Consider the following 22,169-nt stretch of genomic DNA (forward strand, 5'->3'; position numbering starts at 1 on the left):
TCAGAATTCTAAGTGGCAGAAGCCCACTCCCGGGCACAGAGCTCTGTGCAGGAACAATGGCTATCTTCTGTGGGAAGCTAAACTCACCCCTCCAAGTTCCTGATGTCAGGCTGTAGGAGACATTGGGCACTCCAAGGACAATTAGGGTTCCAGCTTCTGGATGCTTGGATCTGGCAGAAGTCCTGTGCTGAACTTATTTTTATCAGTTAGCAGCCCACTCCGTGGCCGAGAGTTCTGTGCAGGAATGGTGGGTCTTTTCTGTGGAAAGCTAAACTCACCCCTCCAAGTTCCTGATGTCATTTTGCAGGGGGTGTTTGGCAGTCTAAGGGCAGCTAGGGTTTCAGCTTCATGGCAGCTTGGTTGTGGGAGTAAGTACACTGTTCAGAATTCTAAGTGGCAGAAGCCCACTCCCGGGCACACAGCTCTGTGCAGGAACAGTGGCTCTCTTCTGTGGGAAGCTAAACTCACCCCCCGAAGTTCCTAATGTCAGGTTGTAGGAGACATTGGGCACTCCAAGGACAGTTAGGGTTCCAGTTTCTGACAGCTTAGTTCTGGGAGTAATGTGCACTGTTCAGAATTCTAAGTGGCAGAAGCCCACTCCGAGGCACAGAGCTCTGTGCAGGAACTGTGGGTCTCTTCTGTAGGAAGCTAAACTCACCCCCCGAAGTTCCTAATGTCAGGTTGTAGGAGACATTGGGCACTCCAAGGACAGTTAGGGTTCCAGCTTCTGACAGCTTAGTTCTGGGAGTAATGTGCACTCTTCAGAATTCTAAGTGGCAGAAGCCCACTCCGGGGCACAGAGCTCTGTGCAGGACCTGTGGGTCTCTTCTGTGGGAAGCTAAACTCACCCCCCGAAGTTCCTAATGTCAGGTTGTAGGAGACATTTGGCACTCGCAGGACAGTTAGGGTTCCAGCTTCTGGGTGCTTGGATATGGGAGAAGTGCAGCAGTGTTCAGAATTCTAAGTGGCAGAAGCCCACTCCCGGGCACAGAGCTCTGTGCAGGAACAGTGGCTCTCTTCTGTGGGAAGCTATACTCACCGACTAAGTTCCTAATGTCAGGTTGTAGGAGACATTGGGCACTCCAAGGACAGTTAGTGTTTCAGCTTCTGGCAGCTTGGATCTGGCAGATATCCTGTGCTGGACTTATTTTTAGCAGGCAGAAGCCCACTCCCCGGCACAGAGCTATGTGCAGGAACGGTGGCTGTCTTTCGTGGGAACCTAAACTCCCCCCATCAGGCTCCTGATGTCAGTTTATAGGATAGATTTGGCACTCGCAGGACAGTAAGGGTTCCAGCTTCTGGGAGCTTGGATCTGGCAGATATCCTGTGCTGAATTTTTTTTTAGCAGGCAGTAGCCCTCTCTGGGTCAGAGGGCTCTGTGCAGGAAGCGTTGCCCCTTTTCTGTGGGATCTGGACTCACCGCATCAGGTTCCTAATGTCAGGTTGTAGGAGACATTTGGCACTCCAAGGACAGTTAGGGTTCAGGCTTCTGACAGCTTGGTTCTGGGAGTAATGTGCACTGTTCAGAATTCTAAGTGGCAGAAGCCCACTCCCGGGCACAGAGCTCTGTGCAGGAACAATGGCTATCTTCTGTGGGAAGCTAAACTCACCCCTCCAAGTTCCTGATGTCAGGCTGTAGGAGACATTGGGCACTCCAAGGACAATTAGGGTTCCAGCTTCTGGATGCTTGGATCTGGCAGAAGTCCTGTGCTGAACTTATTTTTATCAGTTAGCAGCCCACTCCGTGGCCGAGAGTTCTGTGCAGGAATGGTGGGTCTTTTCTGTGGAAAGCTAAACTCACCCCTCCAAGTTCCTGATGTCATTTTGCAGGGGGTGTTTGGCAGTCTAAGGGCAGCTAGGGTTTCAGCTTCATGGCAGCTTGGTTGTGGGAGTAAGTACACTGTTCAGAATTCTAAGTGGCAGAAGCCCACTCCCGGGCACACAGCTCTGTGCAGGAACAGTGGCTCTCTTCTGTGGGAAGCTAAACTCACCCCCCGAAGTTCCTAATGTCAGGTTGTAGGAGACATTGGGCACTCCAAGGACAGTTAGGGTTCCAGTTTCTGACAGCTTAGTTCTGGGAGTAATGTGCACTGTTCAGAATTCTAAGTGGCAGAAGCCCACTCCGAGGCACAGAGCTCTGTGCAGGAACTGTGGGTCTTTTCTGTGGGAAACTAAACTCACCCCAGCAGGTTCCTGATGTCAGGCTGTAGGAGACATTTGGCACTCGCAGGACAGTTAGGGTTCCAGCTTCTGCATGCTTGGATCTGGCGAAAGTCCTGTGCTGAACTTATTTTTATCAGTTAGCAGCCCACTCCGTGGCCGAGAGTTCTGTGCAGGAACGGTGGGTCTTTTCTGTGGAAAGCTAAACTCACCCCTCCAAGTTCCTGATGTCATTTTGCAGGGGGTGTTTGGCAGTCTAAGGGCAGCTAGGGTTTCAGCTTCATGGCAGTTTGGTTGTGGGAGTAAGTACACTGTTCAGAATTCTAAGTGGCAGAAGCCCACTCCCGGGCACAGAGCTCTGTGCAGGAACAGTGGCTCTCTTCTGTAGGAAGCTAAACTCACCCCCCGAAGTTCCTAATGTCAGGTTGTAGGAGACATTGGGCACTCCAAGGACAGTTAGGGTTCTAGCTTCTGACAGCTTAGTTCTGGGAGTAATGTGCACCCTTCAGAATTCTAAGTGGCAGAAGCCCACTCCGGGGCACAGAGCTCTGTGCAGGACCTGTGGGTCTCTTCTGTGGGAAGCTAAACTCACCCCCCGAAGTTCCTAATGTCAGGTTGTAGGAGACATTTGGCACTCGCAGGACAGTTAGGGTTCCAGCTTCTGGGTGCTTGGATATGGGAGAAGTGCAGCAGTGTTCAGAATTCTAAGTGGCAGAAGCCCACTCCCGGGCACAGAGCTCTGTGCAGGAACAGTGGCTCTCTTCTGTGGGAAGCTATACTCACCGACTAAGTTCCTAATGTCAGGTTGTAGGAGACATTGGGCACTCCAAGGACAGTTAGTGTTTCAGCTTCTGGCAGCTTGGATCTGGCAGATATCCTGTGCTGGACTTATTTTTAGCAGGCAGAAGCCCACTCCCCGGCACAGAGCTATGTGCAGGAACGGTGGCTGTCTTTCGTGGGAACCTAAACTCCCCCCATCAGGCTCCTGATGTCAGTTTATAGGATAGATTTGGCACTCGCAGGACAGTAAGGGTTCCAGCTTCTGGGAGCTTGGATCTGGCAGATATCCTGTGCTGAATTTTTTTTTAGCAGGCAGTAGCCCTCTCTGGGTCAGAGGGCTCTGTGCAGGAAGCGTTGCCCCTTTTCTGTGGGATCTGGACTCACCGCATCAGGTTCCTAATGTCAGGTTGTAGGAGACATTTGGCACTCCAAGGACAGTTAGGGTTCCAGCTTCTGACAGCTTGGTTCTGGGAGTAATGTGCACTGTTCAGAATTCTAAGTGGCAGAAGCCCACTCCCGGGCACAGAGCTCTGTGCAGGAACAGTGGCTATCTTCTGTGGGAAGCTAAACTCACCCCTCCAAGTTCTTGATGTCAGGCTGTAGGAGACATTGGGCACTCCAAGGACAGTAAGGGTTCCAGCTTCTGGATGCTTGGATCTGGCAGAAGTCCTGTGCTGAACTTATTTTTATCAGTTAGCAGCCCACTCCGTGGCCGAGAGTTCTGTGCAGGAACGGTGGGTCTTTTCTGTGGAAAGCTAAACTCACCCCTCCAAGTTCCTGATGTCATTTTGCAGGGGGTGTTTGGCAGTCTAAGGGCAGCTAGGGTTTCAGGTTCATGGCAGCTTGGTTGTGGGAGTAAGTACACTGTTCAGAATTCTAAGTGGCAGAAGCCCACTCCGGGGCACAGAGCTCTGTGCAGGAACAGTGGCTCTCTTCTGTGGGAAGCTATACTCACCGACTAAGTTCCTAATGTCAGGTTGTAGGAGACATTGGGCACTCCAAGGACAGTTAGGGTTCCAGCTTCTGACAGCTTGGTTCTGGGAGTAATGTGCACTGTTCAGAATTCTAAGTGGCAGAAGCCGACTCCTGGGCACAGAGCTCTGTGAAGGAATGGTGGGTCTCTTCTGTGGGAAGCTAAACTCACCCCCCGAAGTTCCTAATGTCAGGTCGTTGGAGACATTTGGCACTCGCAGGACAGTTAGGGGTCCAGCTTCGGGGAGCTTGGATATGGGAGAAGTGCAGCAGTGTTCAGAATTCTAAGTGGCAGAACCCCACTCCGGGGCACAGAGCTCTGTGCAGGAACGGTGGCTGTCTTTCTTGGGAACCTAAACTCCCCCCATCAGGCTCCTGATGTCAGTTTATAGGATAGAATTGGCACTCGCAGGATAGTAAGGGTTCCAGCTTCTGTGAGCTTGGATCTGGCAGATATCCTGTGCTGAATTTTTTTTTAGCAGGCAGTAGCCCTCTCTGGGTCAGAGGGCTCTGTGCAGGAAGCGTCGCTCCTTTTCTGTGGGAATCTGGACTCACCGCATCAGGTTCCTAATGACAGGTTGTAGGAGACATTTGGCACTCGCAGGACAGTTAGGGTTCCAGCTTCTGGGAGCTTGGCTATGGGAGAAGTGCAGCAGTGTTCAGAATTCTAAGTGGCAGAAGCCCACTCCGGGGCACAGAGCTCTGTGCAGGAACGGTGGGTCTTTTCTGTGGGAAACTAAACTCACCCCAGCAGGTTCCTGATGTCAGGCTGTAGGAGACATTTGGCACTCCAAGGACAGTAAGGGTTCCAGCTTCTGGATGCTTGGATCTGGCAGAAGTCCTGTGCTGAACTTATTTTTATCAGTTAGCAGCCCACTCCGTGGCCGAGAGTTCTGTGCAGGAACGGTGGGTCTTTTCTGTGGAAAGCTAAACTCACCCCTCCAAGTTCCTGATCTCAGTTGGCAGGGGGTGTTTGGCAGTCTAAGGGCAGCTAGGGTTTCAGCTTCATGGCAGTTTGGTTGTGGGAGTAAGTACACTGTTCAGAATTCTAAGTGGCAGAAGCCCACTCCCGGGCACAGAGCTCTGTGCAGGAACAGTGGCTCTCTTCTGTGGGAAGCTAAACTCACCCCCCGAAGTTCCTAATGTCAGGTTGTAGGAGACATTGGGCACTCCAAGGACAGTTAGGGTTCCAGCTTCTGACAGCTTAGTTCTGGGAGTAATGTGCACTGTTCAGAATTCTAAGTGGCAGAAGCCCACTCCGAGGCATAGAGCTCTGTGCAGGAACTGTGGGTCTTTTCTGTGGGAAACTAAACTCACCCCAGCAGGTTCCTGATTTCAGGCTGTAGGAGACATTTGGCACTCCAAGGACAGTTAGGGTTCCAGCTTCTGGATGCATGGATCTGGCAGAAGTCCTGTGCTGAACTTATTTTTATCAGTTAGCAGCCCACTCCGTGGCCGAGAGTTCTGTGCAGGAACGGTGGGTCTTTTCTGTGGAAAGCTAAACTCACCCCTCCAAGTTCCTGATGTCAGTTTGCAGGGGATGTTTGGCAGTCTAAGGGCAGCTAGGGTTTCAGCTTCATGGCAGCTTGGTTGTGGGAGTAAGTACACTGTTCAGAATTCTAAGTGGCAGAAGCCCACTCCCGGGCACAGAGCTCTGTGCAGGAACAGTGGCTCTCTTCTGTAGGAAGCTAAACTCACCCCCCGAAGTTCCTAATGTCAGGTTGTAGGAGACATTGGGCACTCCAAGGACAGTTAGGGTTCCAGCTTCTGACAGCTTAGTTCTGGGAGTAATGTGCACTGTTCAGAATTCTAAGTGGCAGAAGCCCACTCCGGGGCACAGAGCTCTGTGCAGGACCTGTGGGTCTCTTCTGTGGGAAGCTAAACTCACCCCCCGAAGTTCCTAATGTCAGGTTGTAGGAGACATTTGGCACTCCAAGGACAGTTAGGGTTCCAGCTTCTGGGTGCTTGGATATGGGAGAAGTGCAGCAGTGTTCAGAATTCTAAGTGGCAGAAGCCCACTCCCGGGCACAGAGCTCTGTGCAGGAACAGTGGCTCTCTTCTGTGGGAAGCTATACTCACCGACTAAGTTCCTAATGTCAGGTTGTAGGAGACATTGGGCACTCCAAGGACAGTTAGTGTTTCAGCTTCTGGCAGCTTGGATCTGGCAGATATCCTGTGCTGGACTTATTTTTAGCCGGCAGAAGCCCACTCCCCGGCACAGAGCTATGTGCAGGAACGGTGGCTGTCTTTCGTGGGAACCTAAACTCCCCCCATCAGGCTCCTGATGTCAGTTTATAGGATAGATTTGGCACTCGCAGGACAGTAAGGGTTCCAGCTTCTGGGAGCTTGGATCTGGCAGATATCCTGTGCTGAATTTTTTTTTAGCAGGCAGTAGCCCTCTCTGGGTCAGAGGGCTCTGTGCAGGAAGCGTTGCCCCTTTTCTGTGGGATCTGGACTCACCGCATCAGGTTCCTAATGTCAGGTTGTAGGAGACATTTGGCACTCCAAGGACAGTTAGGGTTCCAGCTTCTGACAGCTTGGTTCTGGGAGTAATGTGCACTGTTCAGAATTCTAAGTGGCAGAAGCCCACTCCCGGGCACAGAGCTCTGTGCAGGAACAGTGGCTATCTTCTGTGGGAAGCTAAACTCACCCCTCCAAGTTCCTGATGTCAGGCTGTAGGAGACATTGGGCACTCCAAGGACAGTAAGGGTTCCAGCTTCTGGATGCTTGGATCTGGCAGAAGTCCTGTGCTGAACTTATTTTTATCAGTTAGCAGCCCACTCCGTGGCCGAGAGTTCTGTGCAGGAACGGTGGGTCTTTTCTGTGGAAAGCTAAACTCACCCCTCCAAGTTCCTGATGTCATTTTGCAGGGGGTGTTTGGCAGTCTAAGGGCAGCTAGGGTTTCAGCTTCATGGCAGCTTGGTTGTGGGAGTAAGTACACTGTTCAGAATTCTAAGTGGCAGAAGCCCACTCCAGGGCACAGAGCTCTGTGCAGGAACAGTGGCTCTCTTCTGTGGGAAGCTAAACTCACCCCCCGAAGTTCCTAATGTCAGGTTGTAGGAGACATTGGGCACTCCAAGGACAGTTAGGGTTCCAGTTTCTGACAGCTTAGTTCTGGGAGTAATGTGCACTGTTCAGAATTCTAAGTGGCAGAAGCCCACTCCGAGGCACAGAGCTCTGTGCAGGAACTGTGGGTCTTTTCTGTGGGAAACTAAACTCACCCCAGCAGGTTCCTGATGTCAGGCTGTAGGAGACATTTGGCACTCCAAGGACAGTAAGGGTTCCAGCTTCTGGATGCTTGGATCTGGCAGAAGTCCTGTGCTGAACTTATTTTTATCAGTTAGCAGCCCACTCCGTGGCCGAGAGTTCTGTGCAGGAACGGTGGGTCTTTTCTGTGGAAAGCTAAACTCACCCCTCCAAGTTCCTGATGTCATTTTGCAGGGGGTGTTTGGCAGTCTAAGGGCAGCTAGGGTTTCAGCTTCATGGCAGCTTGGTTGTGGGAGTAAGTACACTGTTCAGAATTCTAAGTGGCAGAAGCCCACTCCCGGGCACAGAGCTCTGTGCAGGAACAGTGGCTCTCTTCTGTGGAAAGCTATACTCACCGACTAAGTTCCTAATGTCAGGTTTAGGAGACATTGGGCACTCCAAGGACAGTTAAGGTTCCAGCTTCTGGGAGCTTGGATCTGGCAGATATCCTGTGCTGAATTTATTTTTAGCAGGCAGTCGCCCTCTCTTGGTCAGAGGGCTCTGTGCAGGAAGCGTTGCTCCTTTTCTGTGGGAATCTGGATTCACTGCATCAGGTTCCTAATGTCAGGTCGTAGGAGACATTGGGTACTCCAAGGACAGTTAGGGTTCCAGCTTCTGGGAGCTTGGTTCTGCGAGTAATGTGCACTGTTCAGAATTCTAAGTGGCAGAAGCCTACTCCGGGGCACAGAGCTCTGTGCAGGAACTGTGGGTCTCTTCCGTGGGAAGCTAAACTCACCCCCCGAAGTTCCTAATGTCAGGTCGTAGGAGACATTGGGTACTCCAAGGACAGTTAGGGTTCCAGCTTCTGGGAGCTTGGTTCTGCGAGTAATGTGCACTGTTCAGAATTCTAAGTGGCAGAAGCCTACTCCGGGGCACAGAGCTCTGTGCAGGAACTGTGGGTCTCTTCCGTGGGAAGCTAAACTCACCCCACGAAGTTCCTAATGTCAGGTCGTAGGAGACATTTTGCACTCGCAGGACAGTTAGGGTTCCAGCTTCTGGGAGCTTGGATATGGGAGAAGTGCGGCAGTGTTCGGAATTCTAAGTGGCAGAAGCCCACTCCCGGGCACAGAGCTCTGTGCAGGAACCGTGGGTCTTTTCTGTGGAAAGCTAAACTCACCCCTCCAAGTTCCTGATGTCAGTTTGCAGGGGGTGTTTGGTAGTCTAAGGGCAGCTAGGGTTTCAGCTTCATGGCAGCTTGGTTGTGGGAGTAAGTACACTGTTCAGAATTCTAAGTGGCAGAAGCCCACTCCCGGGCACAGAGCTCTGTGCAGGAACAGTGGCTCTCTTCTGTGGGAAGCTATACTCACCGACTAAGTTCCTAATGTCAGGTTGTAGGAGACATTGGGCACTCCAAGGACAGTTAGGGTTCCAGCTTCTGACAGCTTGGTTCTGGGAGTAATGTGCACTGTTCTGAATTCTAAGTGGCAGAAGCCCACTCCGAGGCACAGAGCTCTGTGCAGGAACTGTGGGTCTTTTCTGTGGGAAACTAAACTCACCCCAGCAGGTTCCTGATGTCAGGCTGTAGGAGACATTTGGCACTCCAAGGACAGTAAGGGTTCCATCTTCTGGATGCTTGGATGTGGCAGAAGTCCTGTGCTGAACTTATTTTTATCAGTTAGCATCCCACTCCGTGGCCGAGAGTTCTGTGCAGGAACGGTGGGTCTCTTATGTGGAAAGTTAACTCACCCCTCCAAGTTCCTGATGTCATTTTGCAGGGGGTGTTCGGCAGTCTAAGGGCAGCTAGGGTTTCAGCTTCATGGCAGCTTGGTTGTGGGAGTAAGTACACTGTTCAGAATTCTAAGTGGCAGAAGCCCACTCCCGGGCACAGAGCTCTGTGCAGGAACAGTGGATCTCTTCTGTGGGAAGATAGACTCGCCGACTAAGTTCCTAATGTCAGGTTGTAGGAGACATTGGGCACTCCAAGGACAGTTAGGGTTCCAGCTTCTGGGAGCTTGGATCTGGCAGAAGTCCTGTGCTGAACTTATTTTTATCACTTAGCAGCCCACTCCGTGGCCGAGAGTTCTGTGCAGGAACAGTGGCTCTCTTCTGTGGGAAGCTATACTCACCGACTAAGTTCCTAATGTCAGGTTGTAGGAGACATTGGGCACTCCAAGGACAGTTAGGGTTCCAGCTTCTGGGAGCTTGGATCTGGCAGATATCCTGTGCTGAATTTATTTTTAGCAGGCAGTCGCCCTCTCTTGGTCAGAGGGCTCTGTGCAGGAAGCGTTGCTCCTTTTCTGTGGGAATCTGGACTCACTGCATCAGGTTCCTAATGTCAGGTTGTAGGAGACATTTGGCACTCCAAGGACAGTTAGGTTTCCAGCTTCTTGGAGCTTGGCTATGGGAGAAGTGCAGCAGTGTTCAGCATTCTAAGTGGCAGAAGCCCACTCCGGGGCACAGAGCTCTGTGCAGGAACAGTGGGTCTTTTCTGTGGGAAACTAAACTCACCCCAGCAGGTTCCTGATGTCAGGCTGTAGGAGACATTTGGCACTCCAAGGACAGTAAGGGTTCCAGCTTCTGGATGCTTGGATCTGGCAGAAGTCCTGTGCTGAACTTATTTTTATCAGTTAGCAGCCCACTCCGTGGCCGAGAGTTCTGTGCAGGAACGGTGGGTCTTTTCTGTGGAAAGCTAAACTCACCCCTCCAAGTTCCTGATGTCAGTTTGCAGGGGGTGTTTGGCAGTCTAAGGGCAGCTAGGGTTTCAGCTTCATGGCAGCTTGGTTGTGGGAGTAAGTACACTGTTCAGAATTCTAAGTGGCAGAAGCCCACTCCCGGGCACAGAGCTCTGTGCAGGAACGGTGGCTCTCTTCTGTGGGAAGCTATACTCACCGACTAAGTTCCTAATGTCAGGTTGTCGGAGACATTGGGCATTCCAAGGACAGTTAGGGTTCCAGCTTCTGACAGCTTAGTTCTGGGAGTAATGTGCACTGTTCAGAATTCTAAGTGGCAGAAGCCCACTCCCTGGCACAGAGCTCTGTGCAGGAACTGTGGGTCTTTTCTGTGGGAAACTAAACTCACCCCAGCAGGTTCCTGATGTCAGGCTGTAGGAGACATTTGGCACTCCAAGGACAGTAAGGGTTCCAGCTTCTGGATGCTTGGATCTGGCAGAAGTCCTGTGCTGAACTTATTTTTATCAGTTAGCAGCCCACTCCGTGGCCGAGAGTTCTGTGCAGGAACGGTGGCTCTTTTCATTAGGAAGCTAAACTCACCCCTCCAAGTTCCTGATGTCAGTTTGCAGGGGGTGTTTGGCAGTCTAAGGGCAGCTAGGGTTTCAGCTTCATGGCAGCTTGGTTGTGGGAGTAAGTACACTGTTCAGAATTCTAAGTGGCAGAAGCCCACTCCCGGGCACAGAGCTCTGTGCAGGAACAGTGGCTCTCTTCTGTGGGAAGCTAAACTCACCCCCGGAAGTTCCTAATGTCAGGTTGTAGGAGACATTTGGCACTCGCAGGACAGTTAGGGTTCCAGCTTCTGGGAGCTTGGCTATGGGAGAAGTGCAGCAGTGTTCAGAATTCTAAGTGGCAGAAGCCCACTTCGGGGCACAGAGCTCTGTGCAGGAACGGTGGGTCTTTTCTGTGGGAAACTAAACTCACCCCAGCAGGTTCCTGATGTCAGGCTGTAGGAGACATTTGGCACTCCAAGGACAGTAAGGGTTCCAGCTTCTGGATGCTTGGATCTGGCAGAAGTCCTGTGCTGAACTTATTTTTATCAGTTAGCAGCCCACTCCGTGGCCGAGAGTTCTGTGCAGGAACGCTGGGTCTTTTCTGTGGAAAGCTAAACTCACCCCTCCAAGTTCCTGATGTCAGTTTGCAGGGGGTGTTTGGCAGTCTAAGGGCAGCTAGGGTTTCAGCTTCATGGCAGCTTGGTTGTGGGAGTAAGTACACTGTTCAGAATTCTAAGTGGCAGAAGCCCACTCCCGGGCACAGAGCTCTGTGCAGGAACGGTGGGTCTCTTCTGTGGGAAGCTAAACTCACCCCCCGAAGTTCCTAATGTCAGGTTGTAGGAGACATTGGGCACTCCAAGGACAGTTAGGGTTCCAGCTTCATGGCAGCTTGGATATGGGAGAAGTGCAGCAGTGTTCAGAATTCTAAGTGGCAGAAGCCCACTCCCGGGCACAGAGCTCTGTGCAGGAACTGTGGGTCTTTTCTGTGGGAAACTAAACTCACCCCAGCAGGTTCCTGATGTCAGGCTGTAGGAGACATTTGGCACTCGCAGGACAGTTAGGGTTCCAGCTTCTGGATGCTTGGATCTGGCGAAAGTCTTGTGCTGAACTTATTTTTATCAGTTAGCAGCCCACTCCGTGGCCGAGAGTTCTGTGCAGGAACGGTGGGTCTTTTCTGTGGAAAGCTAAACTCACCCCTCCAAGTTCCTGATGTCAGTTTGCAGGGGGTGTTTGGCAGTCTAAGGGCAGCTAGGGTTTCAGCTTCATGGCAGCTTGGTTGTGGGAGTAAGTATACTGTTCAGAATTCTAAGTGGCAGAAGCCCACTCCCGGGCACAGAGCTCTGTGCAGGAACAGTGGCTCTCTTCTGTGGGAAGCTATACTCACCGACTAAGTTCCTAATGTCAGGTCGTAGGAGACATTGGGCACTCCAAGGACAGTTAGGGTTCCAGCTTCTGGGAGCTTGGTTCTGCGAGTAATGTGCACTGTTCAGAATTCTAAGTGGCAGAAGCCTACTCCGGGGCACAGAGCTCTGTGCAGGAACTGTGGGTCTCTTCCGTGGGAAGCTAAACTCACCCCCCGAAGTTCCTAATGTCAGGTCGTAGGAGACATTTGGCAGTCGCAGGACAGTTAGGATTCCAGCTTCTGGGAGCTTGGATATGGGAGAAGTGCGGCAGTGTTCAGAATTCTAAGTGGCAGAAGCCCACTCCCGGGTACAGAGCTCTGTGCAGGAACGGGGGGTCTTTTCTGTGGGAAGCTATACTCACCGACTAAGTTCCTAATGTCAGGTTGTAGGAGACATTGGGCACTCCAAGGACAGTTAGGGTTCCAGCTTCTGACAGCTTGGTTCTGGGAGTAATGGGCACTGTTCAGAATTCTAAGTGGCAGAAGCCCACTCCCTGGCACAGAGCTCTGTGCAGGTACTGTGGGTCTTTTTTGTGGGAGACTAAACTCACCCCAGCAGGTTCCTGATGTCAGGCTTTAGGAGACATTTGGCACTCCAAGGACAGTAAGGGTTCCATCTTCTGGATGCTTGGATCTGGCAGAAGTCCTGTGCTGAACTTATTTTTATCAGTTAGCAGCCCACTCCGTGGCCGAGAGTTCTGTGCAGGAACGGTGGGTCTCTTCTGTGGGAAGTTAACTCACCCCTCCAAGTTCCTGATGTCATTTTGCAGGGGGTGTTTGGCAGTCTAAGGGCAGCTAGGGTTTCAGCTTCATGGCAGCTTGGTTGTGGGAGTAAGTACACTGTTCAGAATTCTAAGTGGCAGAAGCCCACTCCCGGGCACAGAGCTCTGTGCAGGAACAGTGGCTCTCTTCTGTGGAAAGCTATACTCACCGACTAAGTTCCTAATGTCAGGTTTAGGAGACATTGGGCACTCCAAGGACAGTTAAGGTTCCAGCTTCTGGGAGCTTGGATCTGGCAGATATCCTGTGCTGAATTTATTTTTAGCAGGCAGTCGCCCTCTCTTGGTCAGAGGGCTCTGTGCAGGAAGCGTTGCTCCTTTTCTGTGGGAATCTGGATTCACTGCATCAGGTTCCTAATGTCAGGTCGTAGGAGACATTGGGTACTCCAAGGACAGTTAGGGTTCCAGCTTCTGGGAGCTTGGTTCTGCGAGTAATGTGCACTGTTCAGAATTCTAAGTGGCAGAAGCCTACTCCGGGGCACAGAGCTCTGTGCAGGAACTGTGGGTCTCTTCCGTGGGAAGCTAAACTCACCCCCCGAAGTTCCTAATGTCAGGTCGTAGGAGACATTGGGTACTCCAAGGACAGTTAGGGTTCCAGCTTCTGGGAGCTTGGTTCTGCGAGTAATGTGCACTGTTCAGAATTCTAAGTGGCAGAAGCCTACTCCGGGGCACAGAGCTCTGTGCAGGAACTGTGGGTCTCTTCCGTGGGAAGCTAAACTCACCCCACGAAGTTCCTAATGTCAGGTCGTAGGAGACATTTTGCACTCGCAGGACAGTTAGGGTTCCAGCTTCTGGGAGCTTGGATATGGGAGAAGTGCGGCAGTGTTCGGAATTCTAAGTGGCAGAAGCCCACTCCCGGGCACAGAGCTCTGTGCAGGAACCGTGGGTCTTTTCTGTGGAAAGCTAAACTCACCCCTCCAAGTTCCTGATGTCAGTTTGCAGGGGGTGTTTGGTAGTCTAAGGGCAGCTAGGGTTTCAGCTTCATGGCAGCTTGGTTGTGGGAGTAAGTACACTGTTCAGAATTCTAAGTGGCAGAAGCCCACTCCCGGGCACAGAGCTCTGTGCAGGAACAGTGGCTCTCTTCTGTGGGAAGCTATACTCACCGACTAAGTTCCTAATGTCAGGTTGTAGGAGACATTGGGCACTCCAAGGACAGTTAGGGTTCCAGCTTCTGACAGCTTGGTTCTGGGAGTAATGTGCACTGTTCTGAATTCTAAGTGGCAGAAGCCCACTCCGAGGCACAGAGCTCTGTGCAGGAACTGTGGGTCTTTTCTGTGGGAAACTAAACTCACCCCAGCAGGTTCCTGATGTCAGGCTGTAGGAGACATTTGGCACTCCAAGGACAGTAAGGGTTCCATCTTCTGGATGCTTGGATGTGGCAGAAGTCCTGTGCTGAACTTATTTTTATCAGTTAGCATCCCACTCCGTGGCCGAGAGTTCTGTGCAGGAACGGTGGGTCTCTTATGTGGAAAGTTAACTCACCCCTCCAAGTTCCTGATGTCATTTTGCAGGGGGTGTTCGGCAGTCTAAGGGCAGCTAGGGTTTCAGCTTCATGGCAGCTTGGTTGTGGGAGTAAGTACACTGTTCAGAATTCTAAGTGGCAGAAGCCCACTCCCGGGCACAGAGCTCTCTGCAGGAACAGTGGATCTCTTCTGTGGGAAGATAGACTCGCCGACTAAGTTCCTAATGTCAGGTTGTAGGAGACATTGGGCACTCCAAGGACAGTTAGGGTTCCAGCTTCTGGGAGCTTGGATCTGGCAGAAGTCCTGTGCTGAACTTATTTTTATCACTTAGCAGCCCACTCCGTGGCCGAGAGTTCTGTGCAGGAACAGTGGCTCTCTTCTGTGGGAAGCTATACTCACCGACTAAGTTCCTAATGTCAGGTTGTAGGAGACATTGGGCACTCCAAGGACAGTTAGGGTTCCAGCTTCTGTGAGCTTGGATCTGGCAGATATCCTGTGCTGAATTTATTTTTAGCAGGCAGTCGCCCTCTCTTGGTCAGAGGGCTCTGTGCAGGAAGCGTTGCTCCTTTTCTGTGGGAATCTGGACTCACTGCATCAGGTTCCTAATGTCAGGTTGTAGGAGACATTTGGCACTCCAAGGACAGTTAGGTTTCCAGCTTCTTGGAGCTTGGCTATGGGAGAAGTGCAGCAGTGTTCAGAATTCTAAGTGGCAGAAGCCCACTCCGGGGCACAGAGCTCTGTGCAGGAACAGTGGGTCTTTTCTGTGGGAAACTAAACTCACCCCAGCAGGTTCCTGATGTCAGGCTGTAGGAGACATTTGGCACTCCAAGGACAGTAAGGGTTCCAGCTTCTGGATGCTTGGATCTGGCAGAAGTCCTGTGCTGAACTTATTTTTATCAGTTAGCAGCCCACTCCGTGGCCGAGAGTTCTGTGCAGGAACGGTGGGTCTTTTCTGTGGAAAGCTAAACTCACCCCTCCAAGTTCCTGATGTCAGTTTGCAGGGGGTGTTTGGCAGTCTAAGGGCAGCTAGGGTTTCAGCTTCATGGCAGCTTGGTTGTGGGAGTAAGTACACTGTTCAGAATTCTAAGTGGCAGAAGCCCACTCCCGGGCACAGAGCTCTGTGCAGGAACGGTGGCTCTCTTCTGTGGGAAGCTATACTCACCGACTAAGTTCCTAATGTCAGGTTGTCGGAGACATTGGGCATTCCAAGGACAGTTAGGGTTCCAGCTTCTGACAGCTTAGTTCTGGGAGTAATGTGCACTGTTCAGAATTCTAAGTGGCAGAAGCCCACTCCCTGGCACAGAGCTCTGTGCAGGAACTGTGGGTCTTTTCTGTGGGAAACTAAACTCACCCCAGCAGGTTCCTGATGTCAGGCTGTAGGAGACATTTGGCACTCCAAGGACAGTAAGGGTTCCAGCTTCTGGATGCTTGGATCTGGCAGAAGTCCTGTGCTGAACTTATTTTTATCAGTTAGCAGCCCACTCCGTGGCCGAGAGTTCTGTGCAGGAACGGTGGCTCTTTTCATTAGGAAGCTAAACTCACCCCTCCAAGTTCCTGATGTCAGTTTGCAGGGGGTGTTTGGCAGTCTAAGGGCAGCTAGGGTTTCAGCTTCATGGCAGCTTGGTTGTGGGAGTAAGTACACTGTTCAGAATTCTAAGTGGCAGAAGCCCACTCCCGGGCACAGAGCTCTGTGCAGGAACAGTGGCTCTCTTCTGTGGGAAGCTAAACTCACCCCCGGAAGTTCCTAATGTCAGGTTGTAGGAGACATTTGGCACTCGCAGGACAGTTAGGGTTCCAGCTTCTGGGAGCTTGGCTATGGGAGAAGTGCAGCAGTGTTCAGAATTCTAAGTGGCAGAAGCCCACTTCGGGGCACAGAGCTCTGTGCAGGAACGGTGGGTCTTTTCTGTGGGAAACTAAACTCACCCCAGCAGGTTCCTGATGTCAGGCTGTAGGAGACATTTGGCACTCCAAGGACAGTAAGGGTTCCAGCTTCTGGATGCTTGGATCTGGCAGAAGTCCTGTGCTGAACTTATTTTTATCAGTTAGCAGCCCACTCCGTGGCCGAGAGTTCTGTGCAGGAACGCTGGGTCTTTTCTGTGGAAAGCTAAACTCACCCCTCCAAGTTCCTGATGTCAGTTTGCAGGGGGTGTTTGGCAGTCTAAGGGCAGCTAGGGTTTCAGCTTCATGGCAGCTTGGTTGTGGGAGTAAGTACACTGTTCAGAATTCTAAGTGGCAGAAGCCCACTCCCGGGCACAGAGCTCTGTGCAGGAACGGTGGGTCTCTTCTGTGGGAAGCTAAACTCACCCCCCGAAGTTCCTAATGTCAGGTTGTAGGAGACATTGGGCACTCCAAGGACAGTTAGGGTTCCAGCTTCATGGCAGCTTGGATATGGGAGAAGTGCAGCAGTGTTCAGAATTCTAAGTGGCAGAAGCCCACTCCCGGGCACAGAGCTCTGTGCAGGAACTGTGGGTCTTTTCTGTGGGAAACTAAACTCACCCCAGCAGGTTCCTGATGTCAGGCTGTAGGAGACATTTGGCACTCGCAGGACAGTTAGGGTTCCAGCTTCTGGATGCTTGGATCTGGCGAAAGTCTTGTGCTGAACTTATTTTTATCAGTTAGCAGCCCACTCCGTGGCCGAGAGTTCTGTGCAGGAACGGTGGGTCTTTTCTGTGGAAAGCTAAACTCACCCCTCCAAGTTCCTGATGTCAGTTTGCAGGGGGTGTTTGGCAGTCTAAGGGCAGCTAGGGTTTCAGCTTCATGGCAGCTTGGTTGTGGGAGTAAGTATACTGTTCAGAATTCTAAGTGGCAGAAGCCCACTCCCGGGCACAGAGCTCTGTGCAGGAACAGTGGCTCTCTTCTGTGGGAAGCTATACTCACCGACTAAGTTCCTAATGTCAGGTCGTAGGAGACATTGGGCACTCCAAGGACAGTTAGGGTTCCAGCTTCTGGGAGCTTGGTTCTGCGAGTAATGTGCACTGTTCAGAATTCTAAGTGGCAGAAGCCTACTCCGGGGCACAGAGCTCTGTGCAGGAACTGTGGGTCTCTTCCGTGGGAAGCTAAACTCACCCCCCGAAGTTCCTAATGTCAGGTCGTAGGAGACATTTGGCAGTCGCAGGACAGTTAGGGTTCCAGCTTCTGGGAGCTTGGATATGGGAGAAGTGCGGCAGTGTTCAGAATTCTAAGTGGCAGAAGCCCACTCCCGGGTACAGAGCTCTGTGCAGGAACGGGGGGTCTTTTCTGTGGGAAGCTATACTCACCGACTAAGTTCCTAATGTCAGGTTGTAGGAGACATTGGGCACTCCAAGGACAGTTAGGGTTCCAGCTTCTGACAGCTTGGTTCTGGGAGTAATGGGCACTGTTCAGAATTCTAAGTGGCAGAAGCCCACTCCCTGGCACAGAGCTCTGTGCAGGTACTGTGGGTCTTTTTTGTGGGAGACTAAACTCACCCCAGCAGGTTCCTGATGTCAGGCTTTAGGAGACATTTGGCACTCCAAGGACAGTAAGGGTTCCATCTTCTGGATGCTTGGATCTGGCAGAAGTCCTGTGCTGAACTTATTTTTATCAGTTAGCAGCCCACTCCGTGGCCGAGAGTTCTGTGCAGGAACGGTGGGTCTCTTCTGTGGGAAGTTAACTCACCCCTCCAAGTTCCTGATGTCATTTTGCAGGGGGTGTTTGGCAGTCTAAGGGCAGCTAGGGTTTCAGCTTCATGGCAGCTTGGTTGTGGGAGTAAGTACACTGTTCAGAATTCTAAGTGGCAGAAGCCCACTCCCGGGCACAGAGCTCTGTGCAGGAACAGTGGCTCTCTTCTGTGGGAAGCTATACTCACCGACTAAGTTCCTAATGTCAGGTTGTAGGAGACATTGGGCACTCCAAGGACAGTTAGGGTTCCAGCTTCTGGGAGCTTGGATCTGGCAGATATCCTGTGCTGAATTTATTTTTAGCAGGCAGTCGCCCTCTCTTGGTCAGAGGGCTCTGTGCAGGAAGCGTTGCTCCTTTTCTGTGGGAATCTGGATTCACTGCATCAGGTTCCTAATGTCAGGTTGTAGGAGACATTTGGCACTCCAAGGACAGTTAGGTTTCCAGCTTCTTGGAGCTTGGCTATGGGAGAAGTGCAGCAGTGTTCAGAATTCTAAGTGGCAGAAGCCCACTCCAGGGCACAGAGCTCTGTGCAGGAACGGTGGCTCTCTTCTGTGGGAAGCTATACTCACCGACTAAGTTCCTAATGTCAGGTTGTCGGAGACATTGGGCACTCCAAGGACAGTTAGGGTTCCAGCTTCTGACAGCTTAGTTCTGGGAGTAATGTGCACTGTTCAGAATTCTAAGTGGCAGAAGCCCACTCCCGGGCACAGAGCTCTGTGTAGGAACGGTGGGTCTTTTCTGTGGGAAACTAAACTCATCCCAGCAGGTTCCTGATGTCAGGCTGTAGGAGACATTTGCCACTCCAAGGACAGTAAGGGTTCCAGCTTCTGGATGCTTGGATCTGGCAGAAGTCCTGTGCTGAACTTATTTTTATCAGTTAGCAGCCCACTCCGTGGCCGAGAGTTCTGTGCAGGAACGGTGGGTGTTTTCTGTGGAAAGCTAAACTCACCCCTCCAAGTTCCTGATGTCAGTTTGCAGGGGATGTTTGGCAGTCTAAGGGCAGCTAGGGTTTCAGCTTCATGGCAGCTTGGTTGTGGGAGGAAGTACACTGTTCAGAATTCTAAGTGGCAGAAGCCCACTCCGGGGCACAGAGCTCTGTGCAGGAACAGTGGCTCTCTTCTGTGGGAAGCTAAACTCACCCCCCGAAGTTCCTAATGTCAGGTTGTAGGAGAAATTGGGCACTCGCAGGACAGTTAGGGTTCCAGCTTCTGGGAGCTTGGCTATGGGAGAAGTGCAGCAGTGTTCAGAATTCTAAGTGGCAGAAGCCTACTCCCGGCCACAGAGCTCTGTGCAGGAACGGTGGGTCTTTTCTGTGGGAAACTAAACTCACCCCAGCAGGTTCCTGATTTCAGGCTGTAGGAGACATTTGGCACTCGCAGGACAGTAAGGGTTCCAGCTTCTGGATGCTTGGATCTGGCAGAAGTCCTGTGCTGAACTTATTTTTATCAGTTAGCAGCCCACTCCGTGGCCGAGAGTTCTGTGCAGGAAAGGGGGGTCTTTTCTGTGGAAACCTAAACTCACCCCTCCAAGTTCCTGATGTCAGTTTGCAGGGGATGTTTGGCAGTCTAAGGGCAGCTAGGGTTTCAGCTTCATGGCATCTTGGTTGTGGGAGTAAGTACACTGTTCAGAATTCTAAGTGGCAGAAGCCCACTCCCGGGCACAGAGCTCTGTGCAGGAACGGTGGGTCTCTTCTGTGGGAAGCTAAATTCACCCCCCGAAGTTCCTAATGTCAGGTTGTAGGAGACATTTGGCACTCCAAGGACAGTTAGGTTTCCAGCTTCTTGGAGCTTGGCTATGGGAGAAGTGCAGCAGTGTTCAGAATTCTAAGTGGCAGAAGCCCACTCCGGGGCACAGAGCTCTGTGCAGGAACGGTGGGTCTTTTCTGTGGGAAACTAAACTCACCCCAGCAGGTTCCTGATGTCAGGCTGTAGGAGACATTTGGCACTCCAAGGACAGTTAGGGTTCCAGCTTCTGGATGCTTGGATCTGGCGAAAGTCCTGTGCTGAACTTATTTTTATCAGTTAGCAGCCCACTCCGTGGCCGAGAGTTCTGTGCAGGAACGGTGGGTCTTTTCTGTGGAAAGCTAAACTCACCCCCCGAAGTTCCTAATGTCAGGTCGTAGGAGACATTTGGCACTCGTAGCACAGTTAGGGTTCCAGCTTCTGGGAGCTTGGATATGGGAGAAGTGCGGCAGTGTTCAGAATTCTAAGTGGCAGAAGCCCACTCCCGGGCACAGAGCTCTGTGCAGGAACCGTGGGTCTTTTCTGTGGAAAGCTAAACTCACCCCTCCAAGTTCCTGATGTCAGTTTGCAGGGGGTGTTTGGCAGTCTAAGGGCAGCTAGGGTTTCAGCTTCATGGCAGCTTGGTTGTGGGAGGAAGTACACTGTTCAGAATTCTAAGTGGCAGAAGCCCACTCCCGGGCACAGAGCTCTGTGCAGCAACAGTGGCTCTCTTCTGTGGGAAGCTATACTCACCGACTAAGTTCCTAATGTCAGGTTGTAGGAGACATTGGGCACTCCAAGGACAGTTAGGGTTCCAGCTTCTGACAGCTTGGTTCTGGGAGTAATGTGCACTGTTCAGAATTCTAAGTGGCAGAAGCCTACTCCGTGGCCGAGAGTTCTGTGCAGGAACTGTGGGTCTCTTCCGTGGGAAGCGAAACTCACCCCCCGAAGTTCCTAATGTCAGGTCGTCGGAGACATTTGGCACTCGCAGGACAGTTAGGGTTCCAGCTTCTGACAGCTTGGTTCTGGGAGTAATGTGCACTCTTCAGAATTCTAAGTGGCAGAAGCCCACTCCCTGGCACAGAGCTCTGTGCAGGAATGGTGGGTCTTTTCTGTGGGAGACTAAACTCACCCCAGCAGGTTCCTGATGTCAGGCTGTAGGAGACATTTGGCACTCCAAGGACAGTAAGGGTTCCAGCTTCTGGATGCTTGGATCTGGCAGAAGTCCTGTGCTGAACTTATTTTTATCAGTTAGCAGCCCACTCCGTGGCCGAGAGTTCTGTGCAGGAACGGTGGCTCTTTTCATTAGGAAGCTAAACTCACCCCTCCAAGTTCCTGATGTCAGTTTGCAGGGGGTGTTTGGCAGTCTAAGGGCAGCTAGGGTTTCAGCTTCATGGCCGCTTGGTTGTGGGAGTAAGTACACTGTTCAGAATTCTAAGTGGCAGAAGCCTACTCCGGGGCACAGAGCTCTGTGCAGGAACTGTGGGTCTCTTCCGTGGGAAGCTAAACTCACCCCCCGAAGTTCCTAATGTCAGGTCGTAGGAGACATTTGGCACTCACAGGACAGTTAGGGTTCCAGCTTCTGGGAGCTTGGATATGGGAGAAGTGCGGCAGTGTTCAGAATTCTAAGTGGCAGAAGCCCACTCCCGGGCACAGAGCTCTGTGCAGGATCGGGGGGTCTTTTCTGTGGAAACCTAAACTCACCCCTCCAAGTTCCTGATGTCAGTTTGCAGGGGGTGTTTGGTAGTCTAAGGGCAGCTAGGGTTTCAGCTTCATGGCAGCTTGGTTGTGGGAGTAAGTACACTGTTCAGAATTCTAAGTGGCAGAAGCCCACTCCCGGGCACAGAGCTCTGTGCAGGAACAGTGGCTCTCTTCTGTGGGAAGCTATACTCACCGACTAAGTTCCTAATGTCAGGTTGTAGGAGACATTGGGCACTCCAAGGACAGTTAGGGTTCCAGCTTCTGGGAGCTTGGATCTGGCAGATATCCTGTGCTGAATTTATTTTTAGCAGGCAGTCGCCCTCTCTTGGTCAGAGGGCTCTGTGCAGGAAGCGTTGCTCCTTTTCTGTGGGAATCTGGATTCACTGCATCAGGTTCCTAATGTCAGGTTGTAGGAGACATTTGGCACTCCAAGGACAGTTAGGTTTCCAGCTTCTTGGAGCTTGGCTATGGGAGAAGTGCAGCAGTGTTCAGAATTCTAAGTGGCAGAAGCCCACTCCAGGGCACAGAGCTCTGTGCAGGAACGGTGGCTCTCTTCTGTGGAAGCTATACTCACCGACTAAGTTCCTAATGTCAGGTTGTCGGAGACATTGGGCACTCCAAGGACAGTTAGGGTTCCAGCTTCTGACAGCTTCGTTCTGGGAGTAATGTGCACTGTTCAGAATTCTAAGTGGCAGAAGCCCACTCCTGGGCACAGAGCTCTGTGCAGGAACTGTGGGTCTTTTCTGTGGGAAACTAAACTCACCCCAGCAGGTTCCTGATGTCAGGCTGTAGGAGACATTTGCCCCTCCAAGGACAGTAAGGGTTCCAGCTTCTGGATGCTTGGATCTGGCAGAAGTCCTGTGCTGAACTTATTTTTATCAGTTAGCAGCCCACTCCGTGGCCGAGAGTTCTGTGCAGGAAAGGGGGGTCTTTTCTGTGGAAACCTAAACTCACCCCTCCAAGTTCCTGATGTCAGTTTGCAGGGGATGTTTGGCAGTCTAAGGGCAGCTAGGGTTTCAGCTTCATGGCATCTTGGTTGTGGGAGTAAGTACACTGTTCAGAATTCTAAGTGGCAGAAGCCCACTCCCGGGCACAGAGCTCTGTGCAGGAACGGTGGGTCTCTTCTGTGGGAAGCTAAACTCACCC

Source organism: Chamaea fasciata, unplaced genomic scaffold (genome assembly GCF_029207755.1).
Source record: "Chamaea fasciata isolate MVZ Bird 193981 ecotype frontalis unplaced genomic scaffold, bChaFas1.0.hap1 SCAF_94, whole genome shotgun sequence".
NCBI classification, from domain to species: Eukaryota; Metazoa; Chordata; class Aves; order Passeriformes; family Sylviidae; genus Chamaea; species Chamaea fasciata.